Here is a 20,973-nt window from a genome sequence, read left to right as displayed (position 1 = left end):
GCCAACCCTGTAAACTGTTCTAAATTGATACATTTACCTTTGGGAGGAGCCCTCTGCTAATTGGATGCCACCAGGTCGTAATAAGAGAGGAGCCAAAAAAAGGGTTCTGAACGAGCAAAGGGGCACGATCATTTTACCAAGGTTATTTGACGGGGAAGTGTAGTCAGGCAGACCGGGCTAGCACAAGCAGAGTTCAAGAATAGTCAGACAGACCGGGTCGGTGCAGGCAGAGTTCAAGGAATGGTTAGACGGGCTAGGATCAGGATTGGAGACCGTAGAATAGTAAGCAGGCAGGCAAGGATCAATATCAGTATACCGTAATCAAACTAAGAATACACAGGCCAGGAACCAGCTAAGTAGAACCTAACAACTGGCAACTACAGAAAATCTAATATCCCTTTAAATACGCTTGAATTTCGCACCAAATCACTGTGACATCATCACGCCAGCGAATAAACCCGGAAGAGAGAGAGACACCGGCGTTGAAAACAACTAAATTTACAAAATGTTTAAATGTGAACAACCCCTTTAATGGGTCACAATTTCCAGATGCTCCAAAGAACTGCAGATATATTCAGAGTTAAAGAAGTTTATAAAGTTTATCACTTGGCTGTTTGGGCAGCATAAGTGGAAACAGTGGCAAATAGTCTTTATCTATATATCTATCTGTCTGTCTGTCTGTCTGTCTGTCTGTCTGTCTATCTATCTATCATCTATCTATCTGTCTGTCTATCTGTCTGTCTGTCTATATGTATAAACATTTGTTTCCTCCACTCCATACAAGTTAAGGCACAGTAAAATAAAGCCTTAGCTTAGCTCTTTTTGCTCTCGGAGAGGCCCTATCTCTCTTTCCAGCCTATACACAGACTGAGAAACCAGACTTCTCCTAGCATGAGCCAAATGAGCCTAGTTATACTTAGAAGCTATGTATACTACATTAACTACCATTATTTACTATTAATTAATGTCAAGAAGTTCCATACAAACAAAACCCAGTAGATCGCTGGGGAATACAAATATTGTTGTATGGAAGTCATGTAAAGGCACTTTTTTTCTTTAGCTAATAGGGAGACAAAACGATCATGTTTATGCCTTAGGGTACTCTGACAAAAATGCATTTTAAAAACTGCACTGATCTATTTTCTTTCCATGGATGGTACACAGAGATGTGGCAAGAGACTTTGCAAGCGCTAAACTAGCTGTGAGCAGTATTTGTATAGAAAAACTCACTGCATAAATCACTTCTTTCCACTTCAAAGTGTACCTGCTAAATGAACAGACCTGATAGAAATGGACCAATTATGTGCTTTGCTTTAAACTATTCACTTGTATAATATTCTTCTTAGATTTGCATTGCAGAATAAACGACCTGCTTCAAAACCCGCACAATAAACCAATCTGTATTCAAGGTTCATGTACCTTTGTTATTTTAATATTATTGGAGTCATTTCATTGTTGTTATATCCAAACACCTTGTTGATATCTGGGCTGGTCCTATTCTACAGCTACTAGTTAGTATGAATGTTATAGCATGGACTGTTGTTCTACTCCTGCCAAAACCCATAACTATCCAAAACTGTAGATTGGCTAGAAAGTTATTTTAGCTTCACAGGCAGATTTTGGATTAAAATGAGCACTGGCACAACTCAGGGTGTTGCAGGAATATGAATTACTATATCATTTGTTGCTGGTATTATTCTTACAAAACGAAATTTGACCCTCAAGCATCATTATCCTTACTTTTTAGTGTTGGGGTCTGCCCCGTACTCACAGAACAGCTGCAGCAGTGAGAGAAGGGATATAAAAATTCCTGGAACTCTAATGTAAATGATGTCTACATTCTATACTTTATGTTCCCAATCTAAATGTAGAGATGCCAGGGCAAGCGTTTGATTTTAAAACATGGTGATAACACCATCAAGTTTATAAACTGACATTGAAATTATACTATAAGAACTGACAATGTTTTATTTTCACTTAAAGAGGAACTATCGCGAAAAGCTTCATCATACTGAAATAAGAAACTTTCTAAATACAATCCATTCTAAATCCTGCATTGTTTCTGAAATAATCAAGTTTATCTTCACTATTCTTCTCTTAGCATCTGTTTCTCTTCATTCTGTCTTCATGCAGCAGTTGGGTGTCAGATGATTGATTCAATATATCTTAACGTCTGGTGATTTTAATAGAGTGAGCTCTAATACATCTTCTAGGCAAAAGGAGCCCCCTTTAAGATATATTTTATCATTCATCTGACACCCAACTCCTGAATGAAGACAAAATAAGGAGAAACAGATGCTGAGAGAGGAATAGTGAATATAAACTTGATTACTTCAGAAACTGTACAGAATTTTTAATTGATTGTATTTAGTTTCTTACTTCAGTATGGTGAAGCTTATATTAAATTTTCGTTTTTGTGATAGTTCCCCTTTAAATAAGGTGTGCAGAACTATGCTGCAGCCTGGTGTAGTAATAAAATATTTCTTTTAGACAGGCCCCACCTACAGTAGGCCTTCAGATGTCTACTTTGTTTTGAGCCAATAAAATCACTTTGAAGCAATTCTAATAAGGAGGTGATTTAATTAACTTTCGAGTTCAAATTTTTGCCACAATTAATTTTTATTTAATAAAAACTCAAAAATGTAAATACATTTTTATCAAAAACTTGAATGTTTGGTATTTATTAAGCACAAAAAACTCTATACACTCTAAGGTGCATATTTATTATGCTGTATAAAATGAAATTAGCAGGAAAAAACGGTGTAAAATAAATGGCAAATTTATCAAGGTGTGTGTACTTTTACTCCATGCGATTTGCTGCCATTATTTTACATTGCTACTGGCAGAAGTCACTCTAAAAAAAACAATGTGCAAAAATGTTATGCTGGTTTTTTTACACGTCGATATCTGATGTATTATCCCACTTTTTTTTACACAGCATAATACATATGCCACATAAAGCTTGCAAGTTCATGTAGAAGTCAATGGAAGTTGTCCTAGGCAAAATTCAAGCAATTTTTTTTTTTAATTTAAGATTTTCAAGGTTTTTTTTGAGCTGGTAAAACACACAAATTTGAAATATTCAAGTTTTTTTCCACAACTGAATTCAATCAAGTTTTTTAAATTCCGATTTTTTAATAAATCAGCAAACATTCAAGTTTTTCTTATTTATTCAAAGTAGACAAAACCTCACAAATTCAATTCTTGATAAATAAGCCCAAACAAGTTCAGGGAGCTGCAGTTCACTGGACTTGACTTATAGTAAAGTCAAAGTAAACTTTATTGTCATCTCAGCAGTATACAAATATACAGTGAGACGAGACGACGTGGCTCCAGCTAGTACATATCACAAAAAGGCACTTAAAAATACACAATAAATATGTAAACATGAAATGTGCAATATATTGGCAGAAATCGGATATATACATGTGTAAACCTTTAGAATTGTGCAAATAAATTAACGGTTCACAAAGTTAAGTTCACAGTTCAGGTGTGTCTGGAATGTAGTGGGAGGGCAGGCAGTGAGTTGAGGAGTCTGATAGCTTGTGGGAAAAAGCTTTCACGCAGCCTGGTTGTTTGGGCTTTAATACTGTGAAAGCAGCGTGAACAGTCCGTGTGAGGGGTGTGTGGAGTCCAGTGCAATGCAGGAGGCCTTTCTTACACAGCGCTTGTGGAAGATGTCCTGCAGTGATGGAAGAGCCGCTCCAATGATGTTGCCAGCTGCTCTGACAGTCCGCTCTAGACTTTTCCGGTCAGCAGAGCTGGCACTACTGTACCAGATGGAGATGCAGCTCGTCAGGACGCTCTCTATTGTGCCCCTGTAGAACACTGTGAGGGTGGGAGGCGGAAGGCTGGCCCGTTTCAGTCGTCTTAGGAAGTGAAGACGCTGCTGAGCCTTTTTGGTAATGGAGGCGGTGTTGGTGGTCCAGGTGAGGTCATCAGAGATGTGGACTCCCAGGAATTTGGTGTTCTTTACTGTCTCTACTGTGGAGCCATTGATGTTGAGTGGTGTGTGAACAGGGAGAGTTCTCCTGAAGTCGACGATCATCTCTTTCGTTTTATCCACATTCAGTGACAGGTTGTTCTCACTGCACCAGACCGCCAGCTGCTGAACCTCATCTCTGTACGCCGACTCGTCGTTGTGGTTGATGAGCCCCACCACAGTTGTGTCATCGGAGAACTTGATGATGTGGTTTGAGCTGTGTCTAGCTATGCAGTCATGTGTCAGCAATGTTTACAACAACAGGCTGAGAACACATCCTTGAGGAGCTCCTGTGCTCAATTTGATGGTGCTGGAAACCTTGTTGCCGATACGAACAGACTGAGGCCTCTCTGACAGAAAGTCCAAGATACAATTGCACAAAGTGGTACTCAATCCCAGCTCTCTTAGTTTCCCACTCAGCTTTTGAGGGATGATGGTATTGAATGCTGAGCTAAAGTCTATGAACAGCATTCTCACATAACTGTCTTTCTTGTCCAGATGAGTTAGTGAGAGGTGGAGTGCAGAAGATATGGCATCCTCAGTTGACCTGTTTGGCCGATATGCAAATTGTAGTGGGTCCAGTGAGCGGGGGAGGGTGCTCTTGATTTATGCCATCACAAGTCTGTCGAAGCATTTCATCATGACCGGGGTTAGTGCAACAGGGCGGTAGTCATTCAGGCAGGTTACTGAAGATTTCTTTGGCACTGGAATGATAGTGGTGGACTTTAAGTATGTGGGGATGATCATCTGGCTTAGCGATGTGTTGAAAATGTCAGTGAAGACGTCAGCCAGCTGATCAGCACAGTCTCTGAGCACACGACCAGGAATGTTGTCTGGTCCGGCAGCCTTTCGTGGATTGACCTTGGTTAAGGTTCGCCTCACGTCGGCCGTGGGTAGACAGATGACTTGGTCGGTGAGAGGAGGCGTGGCTTTCCTCACAGGCTCTTTGTTTAGTGCATCAAACTGTACGTAGAACTTGTTCAGTTCCTCTGGGAGTGTGTCGTCTTCGTCGCTGCTGCTCCGCGCAGGCTTGTACTGTGTGATTGCCTGAATGCCTTGCCATAAGTTGCGTGAGTCAAGGTTGACAAGAACATCGTTCTTCCTGTCCTTCAAATGTCAATTTTTTTCTATTTATCCAAGAAAAAAGAAAAAACACCAGAGAGACTGTCCTGCATGCTAACTACCAATAATGCTATGTCTGGTCAATATTTCTTAATGTACAAAAAAATATTTTTGTATGGACTTGCACATTCATTCCGACCTGCGTTTGTCCTGGCAGATGAATTATTGCCCTTGGCACTCACCTGTTTAATTTAATCTGTATCTATATAAATTCTAAGTTAGTGCTTGAAGATCCACAGATATTTTTGTGCAACTTTTGTGACTTTGTGTATATGGGGGTACAGCTACAAGCCGGCAGTGGAATTAACATATATCTTGTATACATTAATGTATTGGCTTGCCTCTAAATACCACTGCTTTTTTTTACCATCAAAAATATTATTTTTAATAGGAAGACTCCTGTAAAATGGAATACCAAATAAAAGCTTTGACAAGGTCAGTTCACCGCCTGTATGATGCCGTTATGTGTAAGATGGAGGCTATACGTTAATGTGCTGCTGAAATATTGATCTCTTGACATTTTTCGCTTTTATTTCTGTTATTGCCTTTCTCATACAGTGAAAAGCAAAAAAAAAAGTTTATGTATGTTTTCATTTTGCCCGATTGTTTAGTAAATGTCAAATAACAGTTCCTCTGGATTCATTACTTTAATCTTCCTGTCATTCGGCTTTCATGCCCTATTTTACTTGTCTAGCTAAAGATACAACAGAGTAAAGAATGAGCAACAAAAAGTAGATGATAGTAAATCAGTCAATGCTACAACTTCTATGTCCTCATCCAGTGTATCAGAATCTGCAGGTAAAGGTAAATGTGACAAACAATCAGCAGTAACATTTTTCAAACCTGGTTTGTATTGCATTTTGCTGTTGAAATTCAGAAGCCTTGCTGACCAACTAGCTATACGCATTCCAGCTCTTCCTAGTCCCTTTGTTGTAAGCAGTATAGTTAAAGGGCTATGATCAGTGCATAAGGTAAATTCTCTACCCCATAGGTAGGTTCTCCATTTTTCTGTTGCCCAAACACATGCTAGAGCTTCTTTTTCAACAGTGGAACTCTTACGCTCTGTCTCTGTAAGGGTTCTGGATGCAAATACAACAGTTTTCTCTGTATGATCAGCATGAATCTGTGTGAGAACTGCACCAACACCATAGTCTGAGCATCTGTAGTAACCATAGTGGGTAGTGCAGGATCAAATAAAGCTAGTGCAGGACTGTTCACAATTAGCTGTTTCACTATTTCACAGCTATGCTGAGCAGACTCTGACCACACCAGAATTAAAGTTCCACGTAGTAGTGCTCTAAGTGGCTCCACAACTGAAGCATAGTTGGGAATAAACTTAGAATACCATGAAGTAAGACCTAAGAAAGCTCGTAAGGTCTGGAAATCAGATGGAGGAGGTGCTTGTGTAACAGCGTTGACATGGTCAGGGTCAGGCAGTAATCCATCTTGTGTGATTATATGACCCAGAAATGACAGCTGAGTTTGTCTGAAGTGGCATTTGGAAAGGTTCAGTTTCAGTCCTGCAGAATCAATGCATTTCAGAACCTTTTCTAGGTACTTGTCATGAAGATCCATAGTTGGAGCGTAGACAATTATATCATCCAATTATATCATCCAAGTATCATTCTACACCAGGCATGCCATGGAGTGTATAAGACATCAGTCTTTGAACTCGGTGCTGAAGCCAGTCCAAAAGGTACACGCTTGAACCGAAACAAACCATCATGGGTGATAAATGCAGTGAGGTCTCTAATTTCCTCATGCAGTAATACTTGATGATAAGCACTCTGACGATCCAGAGAAGAAAAGAATTGTGCTCCTCAGAGTTCTGGAAATATTTCCTCTATGTGTGGCAAGGGATGATTATTCATAACAACTGCTTTATTAGGTTCACGGAGATCAACACACAATCGAATACCTCCAGTTTTCTTCATTGTTACAACAATTGGTGAAACCCATTCAGAGGAATATGATTTTTCAATCACATCTTGCTCTACCAGTTTCTTTAGTTCCTGTGAGACAGTCTCCCTTATAGAGTAAGGCAATCACCTCAATTTCTGGCATACTGGTTTTACATCTGGTCTCAACTTACCTTTGTGTACAAAGTTCTTTGCACAACCCAGTGAAGTGTTGCTTTGTGGTGAAATTTTAGACATTGGCTGTGTGGCAGGCACTGGTGCTGTAGTAATGAGACCATCAACTAATTGTAGGTTTAATGCAGCAAAGAGATCCCTTCCAAGTATAGCAGTACCCTTATTCACAATGTAAAAGTCACATTTTTCAGTATTTGATTCAAATTGTACAGTCACTGGCAAGCAACCAAGCACAGATATTGGATCCTTTAAGTAACTGACCAGTTTCAGGGCAGTTGCAACAAGCAGATTTTGCAAAGTATTTCAAGAAAATATCCTTTGATAGTATAGAAACAGCTGAACCTGTATCAAGCATCAGGTTAATGGAGTGTCCCTTGTCAGCAGAAGCAGTACTGACACTGACATATAAACTGTGCATATAAACTTGTCTGGAATAAATGTACCAGCTTTATCCACAACTTAATACTGTAACATTTGTAGTAGTGTGTTGTGTTGAACCACAGCGAAAGCAGTATTTTTAATTTGTATTTGCTGCATGGTTTTGCAGTGTAGGTGAATCCCTTTCCTTAGCACTGTATTTTGCCTGTGACTGTGCATTATTATTAGGCCACAGTGTTGAATTCACAGTCTGTACATTCCCAGCAGTTCCCTGACTGAGAGTTTTAGCCTCTGCCACTGCTGTTTCAATTTGCTGTAATAGCCAGCAACTGTAATAGCCTTTGCAAGGGTTAAATCCTGCTCTAGGAGCAGTCTCTCTCTCTAATGTGAGGTGAGTTTGTTTTTTCCACTATTTGGTCTCTTAGCATTTCATCTGTTAGATTCCCAAAGTCACAGGTAACAACCAGCTCTCTCAAAGCTGCTACAAATTGTTCTGTGGATTCGCTATTACGCTGTCCATGTTCGCGGAATTTATATCTTTCAGCAACCACATTTGCTCTTTGGTGCGAAAAAGTTCTTTATAGCAGTAAGAGCAGTTTCATAAGTATCATCAGGTAATGGTAATGTATAGAATATACACTGTCCCTCTGCTCCCAGGCAGTGAATAAGTAAAGCACGCTTTCTAGCAGCAGAAATCTCCCATTGGTCAGCAACAATAATGTAATTTTCAAACATACGGATCCAAGCAGTAAAAGGTATGGTAGGCTCAACAGGGGTTGGAAGAAAAGCTGCAGGCTGCTGCAGATGTAGACGAGCCATCCTTGTCGCCATTTGTTATGTTTTGGGTAGCCGAGGATGAGTAGAGTATAACAGTGCTTTATTAGCAGGCTCGTGCAGGCATTACACAACAGTAAGCTTTCACTTTTAAGCTACCAGGAAGTATGCACAGTATAAGTCTGTGCACAGTAACATCTACAGGCCACATGGTACATCAATTCAAAAATCCACCAATCAGTGAAGAATGTTAATTAGGTGTTGGTAATAGTTAGCGTGATCTTCATGTGTTAACATCAACTAGTGTACTTGTTCTCAAAATCCAAGCACATATTTAAATATTGTATACAATAGTGTAAAAAGGGTTAACAACATTTTAGGAAAAACTGTGTCATCAAACCATTTTAAAAAAGGGTAAAAACTCATCAGAAGTAAAAAAAAAATAACCTTTTGGCAATATTGAAAATGTATCTAAGATTAAACCACCACTTCCAAGACAATGTAGCAAATCACTGTACAATATTGTAACACCACAAAGGTGTAGATCTATCCATATATATATTTACTTATTTACCATATATCCAAGTACTTAATCAGTTCCATCCTGTTGCTATAGTGGAGTGGCATAATGGTTACGTCTCTAATGGCCTATATCATCCTACATCTTTAAAGTATATTCATGCTGCTGATATTGGCTCCAAAAAAATCGAATGTCCAAAGGACATATTAAGCATTTATGCATTATCTTTTATTTATATTTCCTAATCAAGTAATCTTATTCTTATAGACACTCAGGCAGCCCAATTGTAATAGATATTAAAGTGTGGTGCACATTAGTGTAAAGTGATCTAAAGTAATGTGCAAATGTGTCACCAGTTCTGGCTCACAGTTATGGTTCAGAACTTTCACCTGCCCACGACCCATAAAAATACTTAAAAAGATCTTACTAAATACATATTATTAGATACACATTACTAAATAAACAGAGGGACACATTTTTTAAATGAAGCAAGCCACTGAATATACCTCATTGAGACCCCTAGGGGCCGCAGTGTCCAAAGTCCGAATCCACTTAGCCTCACATTGAAGCATTATTCTTCCCCTATCCCCTCCACGTTTCAGGGGGGGGCGTGATCAATTAACACACATCTAATAGAGGGAAGCGAATGCCCAAAATTTATTCAATGTCTAGCAAGTGGAGTGTCAGCTTTCCCAGAGGTCAAAGCTGTACATATGGTAGATCCGATTAATTAACTCTCTATATTCGACCGTCAAAGTAAAATCCTTCGACTTCGAGTATCAAAGTCGAAGGATTTACCGCTATTCGTTTGTCCGAACGATCGTAGGAAAAATTAAATCCTTCGAATCGAACGCTTCGAAGGATTTTAATCCATCGATTGAACGATTTTCCTTCGATCAGAAATTTGTAAGAAAGCCTATGGGGACCTTCCCCATAGGCTAACATTGATGCTCGGTAGGTTTTAGGTGGCGAAGTAGGTGGTTGAAGTTTTTTTTAAAGAGAGAGTACTTCGACTATCGAATGGTCGAATAGTTGAACGATTTTTAGTTCGAATCGTTCGTTTCGAAGTCGAAATCGTTGTCGAAGGTCGAAGTAGCCAATTCGATGGTCGAAGTAGCCAAAAAAAACATTCGAAATTCGAAGTATTTTTTATTCTAGTCCTTCACTCGAGCTAAGTAAATGTGCCCCCACATATTCCGAAAATGCAGGTTAATCTATGCCGTATTTCATATCTCTTACCACTATGTGGATGGGAAAAGTGTGATCCAGTCAAAAGGAAACCGCATGTGATACATCCACTGGTGCACGAATCACCGTATGCTGACGGGAATCCGGCGACAAAATTTCTTTTAGGGGGGGCAGGGTGCTCTAGTTATATTACTGGTTTGTGGAACTCCATGGAACTGCCATTACAGCTGTTTGGGGAACTCCATAGGGCTGCTAATGCTAAAGAATAAAGTAGAGCAATGTTTTTATTACAAAGGCATGACAATAACTTTTTAAAGGTGTTAGAAATGAAGTGCGGAAATGTTTCATTAACAACAATGTTTACTGTGCACTTGGGAGGCAATTAAAACCAATTGGTTTAACAAACATTTCTAAGATTCATTTCCTTTAATCTGTGTATAGAGCGGAATTTGACATAAAAGAAGACAGCTTCACAAGCCCACATTTAAACATCAACATGGAGAACTTGTGTAGGTACTGTATTTATGCAGATGGAATAATATTCAGGCAGATAGTTTTGCTAAGGCGTTAGAGTACAACTCTGAATATCCCTTATGAGCATAAGGGAAATATATCGCACACCCAAAGTGTTCTCATTTTCACCCTTGGTGGGGATTTGAACTGGGAAGTATCATTAACCTTGATTGATTCCATTATCAGGAACAACATATTTTCTAACATCTGTCCCAATACCCACTTGTGCTACAAACAAAGAAACTTTATGTTAGATCAGAAAACTGGCAGATAAGGGTTTGAGTGAGTGGATTAACTCTCACAGACACAGAAGGGCAGATGCAATTTTACAATTACTACTGATAGAAAGATTACTAATCCTGTTAACTCAGTTTGTAATCTGGGGGTTGTCTTTGGCTCCTCACTCTCCTTCTAACGTTAACACCACCTTTCCCAACTCAATATTCCCAAGATGTGTCCCTTTCTCTCATAAGCAACAGCTAAGAAACTTATCAGGGCCTGTCTGGACACCCTAAATTTAATCTCTCCCCACTTCAGTCTGTATAAACCTCTTTTCTTATCTAAGGGAATACAGGGCACCAACTGTTAAAATATTTATCATTGCTTCCCATAAACAAAGAATAATTTATAAACTCCTTCTCACGATATACAAAGCTCTTGATACCTCTGCACCTCATTACATCTCTTTTCTTGTGTCTTTAACATTCCTTTTCGAACCACGTGGTTCCTCTAAGAGCCACCAACTGGCCATACCACCAACTCTGCTGTTTTCCTCCTTAAAAGCTTTTCTTTTGCAACTCCTTATCAATCAATTCAAACCCTGAATTCCTTGGTAGAGAATCCTGATTTGGTCTTTTCAGAACTAAATTACAGCACCTATTGCCATCTTATGTGTGTCTGGAAGTTACCAACTCACATAGTGTGACAACTCACCTCCCTGGTGTCCTAGTGGTGCGACGGGGACGCCCGCCACAACGCTCCTCTTATTCTCAAATGTCTCTTTAAAAACTATTTAAAGAGACAATTTGTATTGCCCATTATAGGATAATTTGTAGTGATTTCCTGGTGCTTCTGAGCTTGTATTCTGTCTATTTCTGATACCTGTTGTGACCCTTGCCTGTTCTTTGACGATTCTGACTTCTGTATCCTGACTCCTGCCTGGTAACCGACTCCGCTGTATCTGTATCCCTTCTGATTGATCTCCTGGTTTGACCCTTGCCTGCCTGACTCCGATTGTACTCTGCCTCTCCCGACCCGGGCAGATTTGACTAAGCTTCCTGTTTACGCCTTGTACTGTGACCTTCTTCCCCATAGACTTTGCCTTACCGTCGTGCCCCTTTGCTCGTTCAGAACCCTTCGCTTGGCACCTCTCTTAATAAGACCTGGCGGCATCCGATTAGCCGAGGGCTCCTCCCGATGTGAAAGGCGGCTGTTAAAGGCAGAAGCAAGAGTCGAGAACAGGGTGCTGAGCATTGGTTCTGTCTGTTGTACGGCTATTGTTTTAATGTACAATGCTACATACACAAGTAGCACTACAATATACAATGATATAATATGTACAATAGCAAGCACAGTCTTGGGAGAATGCAGGCTCCATAGTATTAGAGTGAGATACAATCACTATACTTGCTACACTAGCTTCTTGTATGTTTTGCCTTTCAAAATTCTTTCATTGTAGTCAGAACACAAGGCTGTCAGAAAATAAAAAAGCAAAGGGCAAAACAAGGAGAATAATCAGCAGTGGAACCTAATACATTATTTTTTATTTGCTGATTGATGACTGTATTGGTGCCACCAAGTGACTTTTGGAATAACATATGCTGAGTGTTCAAGATAAGACAGATAGTAAATGCAAAATCAGTTGCAGGAATATTACTATCCATCACCATGTAAGATAACAAATGGCATAAGATTTGACAGCTATGGATACATTAGATATCGTAACCCCTTCCAAATAGGCTGGTCAAACAAATAGGAAACAGATATGTAGCAATCAGTCCTCAGAAAAATGTTTCAATCCAGTGGAGCAGAAAGATGTAATGTGCAATATAATATACTGCTAATTGTCAATAAACACCACCTGAAAAATATTTCTTAACTGACTGACTTACACCATAAAAAAGTATGAACAACATGTATACAGTAGCATATTTTATGATGAAGGATACAAATGTGACAGTTCATAAAAAAGCATAATCAAATTTTGTTGACATAAAAAAGGGCACATATTAAATACACAGTTTTTCAACATGAGCTGAATGAATAGGGCATGTGACGAACATACTTTATGCTGATTGTTCTAATTGGGAAATATCTATGATTTTTGGCACTAAACAAGAATATGAAATAGTACTTTCTGCCACTTCAGGTCCCACAGAACTTCAGAGGAGCAGGCAAAACAAATTAGCAGTCCTCTGAGAGGCCCCAGACAGTGAGCTGCTCAAAGTCTGCTGATAAGATATGGGAGAAGTTTGTTTAAAGCATTTCCAAGAAAACTGTGTTTTAGAATGGCAGAAAAATTGCAAAATTCAGATTTTTCTTAAATTTAAATAATAACCATAAATATTGGCAAGCACTCCGCAGTCCACTGGTTGGGTAAAAACATCAAGTTTATTTCTGTAGATTAAAAACATCTCCATCCTGACGCGTTTCGTATCACAGATATGTAGTCATAGGTATATACATCCACGTCATCGGCTAAAAAGGGTGAGCACATTAGCTGGAAGAAGGCATTTAGTTGCTTCTAAAAAACAAGAAACAACACATAGAATTATTACTAGAAAAGTGGGACATTGTTACCCCCCCAAAAAAAATTTAAATGAGCTAAATGCCTTATAAAGAATTAGAGGTTGAGCTTCATCTTATTTTTTTGAATGAAGTAAATTAAAATAATAGGCAACATATAATTTCAACACAAATCTAAAAAGTGGCCCAGGTGCTATCTTTTGAAGAAACTAGCAACATGGGGTCCTTTATTTCTGTGAAGAACACAGGTTAAGCTAAAAATCCCTTAACCGCATTGTTATTTTGCCTTCCCATTGACTCCAAAGCATTTTTCTGCGTTTTTGTGGCAGCTTCACTAACACTAACGAATGCAAAAACTCCGAATGCAAAAATCCAGAAAAATTTGTATTTTATAAAATCGGAATTTTAAAAAAATCTAAAAATTTTCAGAATTTATTAAACCCAAGGATGAAAAAGTCAGAATCAGAAAATCCGGCATCTCAGACCTGTCGAGATGTAAGTCAATGGGTTTCGTGCAATACACCAAGTTTTCAGAGATTTTGGGCAAAAAAGCATAAGAAATCTTAGTCTGACTCTTCAGGTGAAAAATCCCAAAAAATCATGAAAATCTGATTTTTTCCTGCAAAGCAAATTTTCGGGAAAATGTAATAATCAATAAGCGTAAAAAACCGAGCGGATTTGATTGGAGTTTGTAGCGGAAAATGTTGAAATAAAATTGGACTTTGATTAATAACCCCCTAACACTAATTAGGAAATCTATTGAGGCAAGTGACTCCTAGGTATTTTATTAAAGGCAGAGGGAGCTAAATTATTTGTAACAATGTCATGTTTCTCTGCAGTTTTCTCTGCATGCTCCGTCTGCCAGAATGTTAAATCAGTTAATAAATATTAATATTTGTAAGTCACGGTTTGATTTATTAAAGTAACTCTGAGCAAAATAAAGAAATATTGCCAATGAAAAAAACAAAAACGATACCTTTAATTACTGTTGGTAATTATAATAGGTAAACTGTGTAATTGTCCTGATATGTACATTAATAATACATCTACATCCTTTTATCACAGTAAGCTAGTAGCAGCTGAAATGAACGTGATTCTTAGATGGATACTGCTGAAGTACAATATTTATGGAACTGTGATGGGAATGCCATCAGCTCGCAATACCACAAAGTCATTATCAGTGTGTGGGCATCATGCTAGAGAATAAAGCATTGCAAGCTGTTCTGGTCTTGTAAAAGAGATAAACAAGGTCTGCATGGCCATAGAACTATGACAAGTAAATAAAATAGGATTTATAATCATAATGACCAAGTAATCACTTAGGAGGTTCCACGAAACCAGTTGGACGAGGAAAGACTTGCAGAGAAAATCAATGAAGGAGAGTTCTGCAGATAAAGCCATAAACATAATTACACAAAGTAATAAAACAAACAGACTCTTATATGGTTAAAGAATAGGATCATAAATAAAATATAAAGCACATAATTACCAGCACATTTATGCGCATCAAAGAGCCAATATTACATTTCCTAGAGCAGAAAGAAAGGTGATTGTTACTGTGAGCAGTATCCTGTCTCATCCTATCTTATCCATTATGGAGATAAAAGATGCAGCAGGGAACATCGAAGGAAAGAATCAAAACCTTAAAACATTTAAGTGAACCTACAATTCAATCAGAGGACGTCTACAGAAGAATCCTTGAGGCTGTTTACTAAATGTTTTGTTATGTGTAACTTCCCATCAGCACGGTGCATGAGGGATTTCTTTTTACTAGATTAGGTGATAATAATTTGGAAAACATAATGATATTATTGGGGTAATGTAATAAAAAATTTGCAGCTGAAAAGTAAATGGAACCTATTGGTTGGTTTCTATCAGTTACCAGACAAATAACAAACTTTAGACTTTTTTCATAACCGCCCATATCTATTATTTAATTCTGAACTCCCTATATCTTAATAGGCACCATTTTTGTTATCCTTTTTTCCTTGTTTGGCATCTTATGTACCTACAACAGACATACATGGAATACAATAACAGGGGGTATCTTAGTACCTGTCTGTTTCCCCCTTGTCTTTGTTATCCTATTTTTACAGTTTTTTAAAATTAAAGTTGATATCTTTTTGTCAGTTCTTTTGCCACAAATTAATTAAAAAAAAATAATTCTGGTCTCATTTTTTTCCTCTCTCAGGCTCTATTCACTATGTCGGACTGGCCCACCGGGATACCAGGAAAACTCCCGGTGGGCCCAGGTGTCAGGGGGCCCTAATGCTGCTAAACATCTGGCCTATTTCATAGTCATTCTTTATTTCTATGAGAACAAAAAGTCTAAATAGATGATTGAGTGAGAAGAGGAAGAATAATAGTACTGAGAGTGGGCCCCTGGTCTAAGGTTTTTGGGTGGGACCCTGGTCTCCCAGTCCGACACTGTCTATTCATATAATAGAAATGACAAGAATATTTAATAAGATTTTGGGAAAAATATTAAATATCAAACTGCCGAAATCCCATCAGTTTGATCTAATTTCCTAACACAACAGTATACCCAGTATATGATTATTAGGGAGAAGGGATTTAAGCAATTATTTTCCATACTGAAATCAACTGATTTAGTGCAGAAAATGGGATATATATATGGGTTAATCTAAAATGGATATGTTTGACCAAAAAAGAGCGATAAAAAAATGATAAATATAACATTTTCACCATAATTTTATTTTCTGATTGATTGAATATAGTGGCATCATATGCTAAAATCCCCATATTGGATTGCATTTCAGTAGAACTGGGTCCACTGTGCTGGGAAAAGGCAAGGAATGAGATGGATTTTGGACATGGGGAGGGATTTGGGCCATAGGGAGGACAATCATATTTCCAGAAATTCAGTTTTAAAGCAGACTCCCACAAGATATTATTAGTTGGCATCTGTGAAAAGGAAATCTTGCCAATGCACGTGGTATCGATAGTTGCATTGGAGAGCAATTCATTTGGTACAAGTCAGTGGCATGAGTAGGTAGCAAACACAGTATATGCTGACAATAATACTTAAGGCTTCCTGTGTCCAGAAACTTCAATTTCACATCACATTCCACTGATCGGATGAGTACTTGAGAATTGTGTTAATACATTTAAAGTTAATGCAATACAGTTAATGTTTGTTTTACCTACAAAATTTTCAGTTTACAAGCATATTAAATTGTGAAGTAATACGGAAATGCTCCTATAATTCATAAGAACATGCCACTATCACTAGTATAAGGCTGTAGTAAAATGAGTGGCACCATTACTCTATCTTGTTACTTTACCCCAATATTTGCTCCAGATAAGGCCTATTATTGTCAGGGGATGAACCCTTGCAACTGTGTGGAGGCAGGGTGTAATACACCATAATCAGTAGTATTGTATAAAAAAATGCTTATTTATTAAAGAACATAATCCACATAGGAGTTAAATCAGACAGAAGCAGAAACATAGGACAACAGTAGATGGGCATATACTCACAAGCACCAATGGTCAGTGTAGACCCTGCAGGATAAAATTAGAGAGAATAAATGGCGTAGACAAAGGTACTCTCAACTTTCAGCCTTTACCCTAAGCTGATCTCCTGGGTATCTCTCCAAACCCTGGCTCAGCACTTCAAGTCCCTACTTCTAGGCAATTAGTACCCTAGATCCTAGTCCCACTCAACACTCCTCGGTGGAGCCTATGCTGCTTGGCTAAATAGCCCAAACTATCTATCACTCCTAGAGTGACCTATTGAATTGAGTAGCCGATTACTAGGTTCCAAGTGCAAAACCCTTACTGTCTGCTCAGGTAAGGGGACTGGCAAAGTGGACCCTGAGCACATGTGCGCTCAGCTAATATATTATAACACAGTGCCACCTAGTGGCTAAATGTGAGATAATTAGGGGTCATGCTTTGACCCGGGAAATGGAGTCTAAAACATGGCAATTAGAGTGAAATAGTAAAGTAAACATTTTTATTTTTGTAACTTTTGGGTCAAATGTAGTTGAAAAAGACTGAACACGGTGCTCATCCCACCCCTTTCACAAACTTCCAGTCCAGGGCTCCTCTCTGTGGCACTTCCAAAGCCAAAAGCTTAACTGAGTCCACAGGAATGGTCAGGCAGTCTTGGGAGGAGCTCTTGTGTTAGACTAGTGTGTGTACACTATCAGTTAGCAACAAAAACCTTCACATATACTGTGTTATACTGTTGTTTGTTTCTGCCAGTAGGTGTCAGTGTTCATATTGTTGTGTGTTCATAAAGTTTTATTAACATGTGCATTCTGGGTATAATCTCCATGAGGTGATGTTATATCCTGTCTTCTTCTGCATGTTGTGAGGAGAATAAAGTCTCAACCATGCTTGCAGCATCATACTGGTAAGAGTCCTGACTGTCACTGCAACTCCAGATTACCCAGTTACTCTGCTAACAGGTTATGGGCCCAGATACAGCCTGCAGATAAAAGCTGCTAGATAAAGCCTGCAGATAGAGCTCACAGATACAGCCCACAGATACAGCTAGCAGATACAGCTCCAGCTATACATCTGAATATTGCTGCAGTTACAAGCACAGCACAGGCACCCAGCAATCAGTCAAAAAAAAAAATAAGTCACAAGCATAAGTGATGGCTGCTAACAGCGCAAAGTTTTCAGTAGCTAATCTGACTAACCAGAACTACCAGTCTTGGAAGTTTAAAATAAAGATGCTGCTTATCAGAGAAGGGACATGGAAGTGTATACAGGAGGCCAGACCAAATCCACCCACAGATGAATGGCTAGAGAAAGATCAGAAGGCACAAAGCACTATTTCTCTCAGCATAGATGATGATCAGATTGTGCATATATGCAAATGTGAAACTGCAAAAGAAATGTGGGAGGAGCTACAGAAAGTGCATGAGAGGGCAAATCTCAGCAATAAACTGTACCTGATTAGAAAGCTGTACCAGACTAAGCTGATGAAAGGCCAGCATATGCAGGATTATATAAGATGCACCTTAGAAATGGTAGAACGCCTGCGAGGAATAGGAGAAGAAATTAAAGACTTTCATGTTGCAGCATTGCTGCTTAGTGGTCTCCCAGAAAGTTATGAGACACTTGTCACAGCACTAGATGCACGCCCAGATGATGAGCTAACACTGGAGTATGTTAAAGGCAAACTTGTGGATGAATATAAGCGGAAAACAGAAAGTGCAAATGACAAATCTGTGACAGAAACTGTACTAAAAACTAAGGATCAAACTAAAAATCCTAATATTCAGTGTGAAACTCGTGAATGTTTTGTTTGCAAAAAGCCAGGTCATTTAAAGGCAAACTGCAGAGTCTGGAAAGCTAGAATGAAACAGCAAAAGAGTAAAGTTAACCAACAGCAAGCCAAAAGTGTTAAAGGAGAAATGGAAAACACAGATGCAGAGTGTGCTTTTCACTCCAAAGAGGATGGATCATCAAGCCACAGCTGGTGTATCGACTCAGGAGCTACAAGTCATATGACCAATGATAAGGAATTCTTCACTCAGCTTGATCAAAGCAAAGCCGAAAGAATTGCTACAGCTAATGGGCAGTTCATGGTCTCAGAGGGAGTGGGGGAAGGTTTTCTTCACTGCCCTGTCTCCAAAACAGTCACCAGGAAGATACCTGTCAAAAATGTCCTATATGTCCCAGCTCTTGAAAGTAACTTGTTGTCTGTGAAAAAGCTAACTAAGCAAGGAAATACAGTTACATTTAAAGGTGATGACTGTGTTATCACTAAAGGGAATCGCATACTCGCAAGAGGAAATATCAGAAATGAACTCTATCAGCTGAACTCTAAGGAAATGGTTAAGGCTGCCAAAGAGGAAAGACATGGTAACTGTATTCACACATGGCACCGTCGCCTTGGGCACAGAAATCCTGAAGCAATTAAAAGGCTAGTTCAGGACCAGCATGCCAGTGGTATAAAAATTGATGCATGTAGTAAGCTATTGAAATGTACTAGCTGCATAAAAGGAAAAATGACAAAGAAACCTTTTCCAAAATCCAGCAACAGCCGAGCTCAACAGCCCTTGGACCTAATTCACACAGATCTATGTGGTCCAATGAAAACTCAGACCCCAGGAAAGAAGAAATATTTTCTTACATTTATTGATGATTTCTCAAGGTACACAGTACTCCACCTGCTGCATAGCAAGGATGAAGTTCCAGAGAAGCTTGAAGAGTATCTTGCTCAAGTAAACAATAAATTTAGCAAAATGCCAAAAGCACTCCGTGCAGATAATGGGACTGAGTATACAAGTGGCAAAACACAAGCCATTCTGAGGAAACATGGAATTATGTTTCAGACTACTGTACCATACAACCCAGAGCAAAATGGTGTTGCAGAGAGAATGAACCGCACTTTGTGTGAAAGTGGAAGAAGCATGATTTTCGATGCAGACATACCAACCACATATTGGGGAGAAGCAGTTATGACAGCCTGCTATCTCCAAAACCGCTTACCCGGCAAAGCAACAGAGAAAACTCCATATGAACTATGGAATGGGAAGAAACCAGACCTGAAACACATAAAAATCTTTGGAAGCAAAGCCTATGTACATGTTCCCAAAGAAAAACGTACAAAGTGGGAAGCGTGTGCTGAGGAAGGTATACTTGTTGGTTACAGTGAATCTCAAAAAGGGTACAGAATCCTGCACCAAAGCACCAACAAAGTAACAGTCAGCAGGAGTGTGGTTATTGACGAAAACTCTGTATGTCTAAAGTTTCATGACGTGACATCAACTGCAAAATCTACAGAAGAGCCCCAATCAGTACTAGAGAGCACTGAGACTGTGGTCAGTGTAAGTGATTCAGAAACTGAAAAGGGAGAAAGTGAAACCTCCACAACTTCAGTCAGAAAGTCTACAAGAAGCAATAAGGGCATCCCAGCTAAACGTTTTGTCCTATATGGTTCGTCCAGCACCACAGCCTGAACCAGCATCATGGGAGGAAATGCAAAAGTTGCCTATCCCTGAGAAGCAAAAGTGGATTCAAGCAGCTGATGAAGAGATGTCTTCACTCAACCAGCTTCAAACTTGGAAACTTACTGAGTTACCTCAAGGTAAACATGCAATTGGATGTAAATGGGTTTTTTAAAGCTAAATGTGATTCTGAAGGTAAAGTCCATAGATACAAGGCAAGATTGGTTGCAAAGGGATTTTCACAAAAGTATGGAGAAGATTATGATGCTACTTTTGCTCCTGTTGCCAAGCAAAGTACTTTTAGAACTTTAATGGCTATTGCAGCTGTAAAGAATATGATTGTGAGACATCATGACATCAAAACAGCCTTTCTCAATGGTGACATATTAGAGGAACTGTACATGACACAACCAAAAGGTTATGTGAAAGAAGGAGAGGAACATCTTGTGTGTAAGTTAAGCAAATCACTATATGGGCTGAAGCAATCAGCTAGGGCATGGAACTCAAAGATGAATAAAGTCTTGTTAGATGAAGGCTTCACAAGAAGTAAAGCTGATCCATGTTTATACTGCAAACACACAGGTGAGGAGTGGATGTATTTACTACTCTATGTTGATGATTTGATAATTGCTCACAAAGAGTATGAGGAAATTTCAAAGCTCAACAGAACTCTCAACAAGCATTTTGAAACCAAGGACCTAGGAGATGTGACCTACTACCTAGGAA

Source organism: Xenopus laevis, chromosome 5L, assembly GCF_017654675.1.
Source record: "Xenopus laevis strain J_2021 chromosome 5L, Xenopus_laevis_v10.1, whole genome shotgun sequence".
Classification (NCBI taxonomy): domain Eukaryota; kingdom Metazoa; phylum Chordata; class Amphibia; order Anura; family Pipidae; genus Xenopus; species Xenopus laevis.
This window is presented reverse-complemented; position numbering follows the sequence as displayed.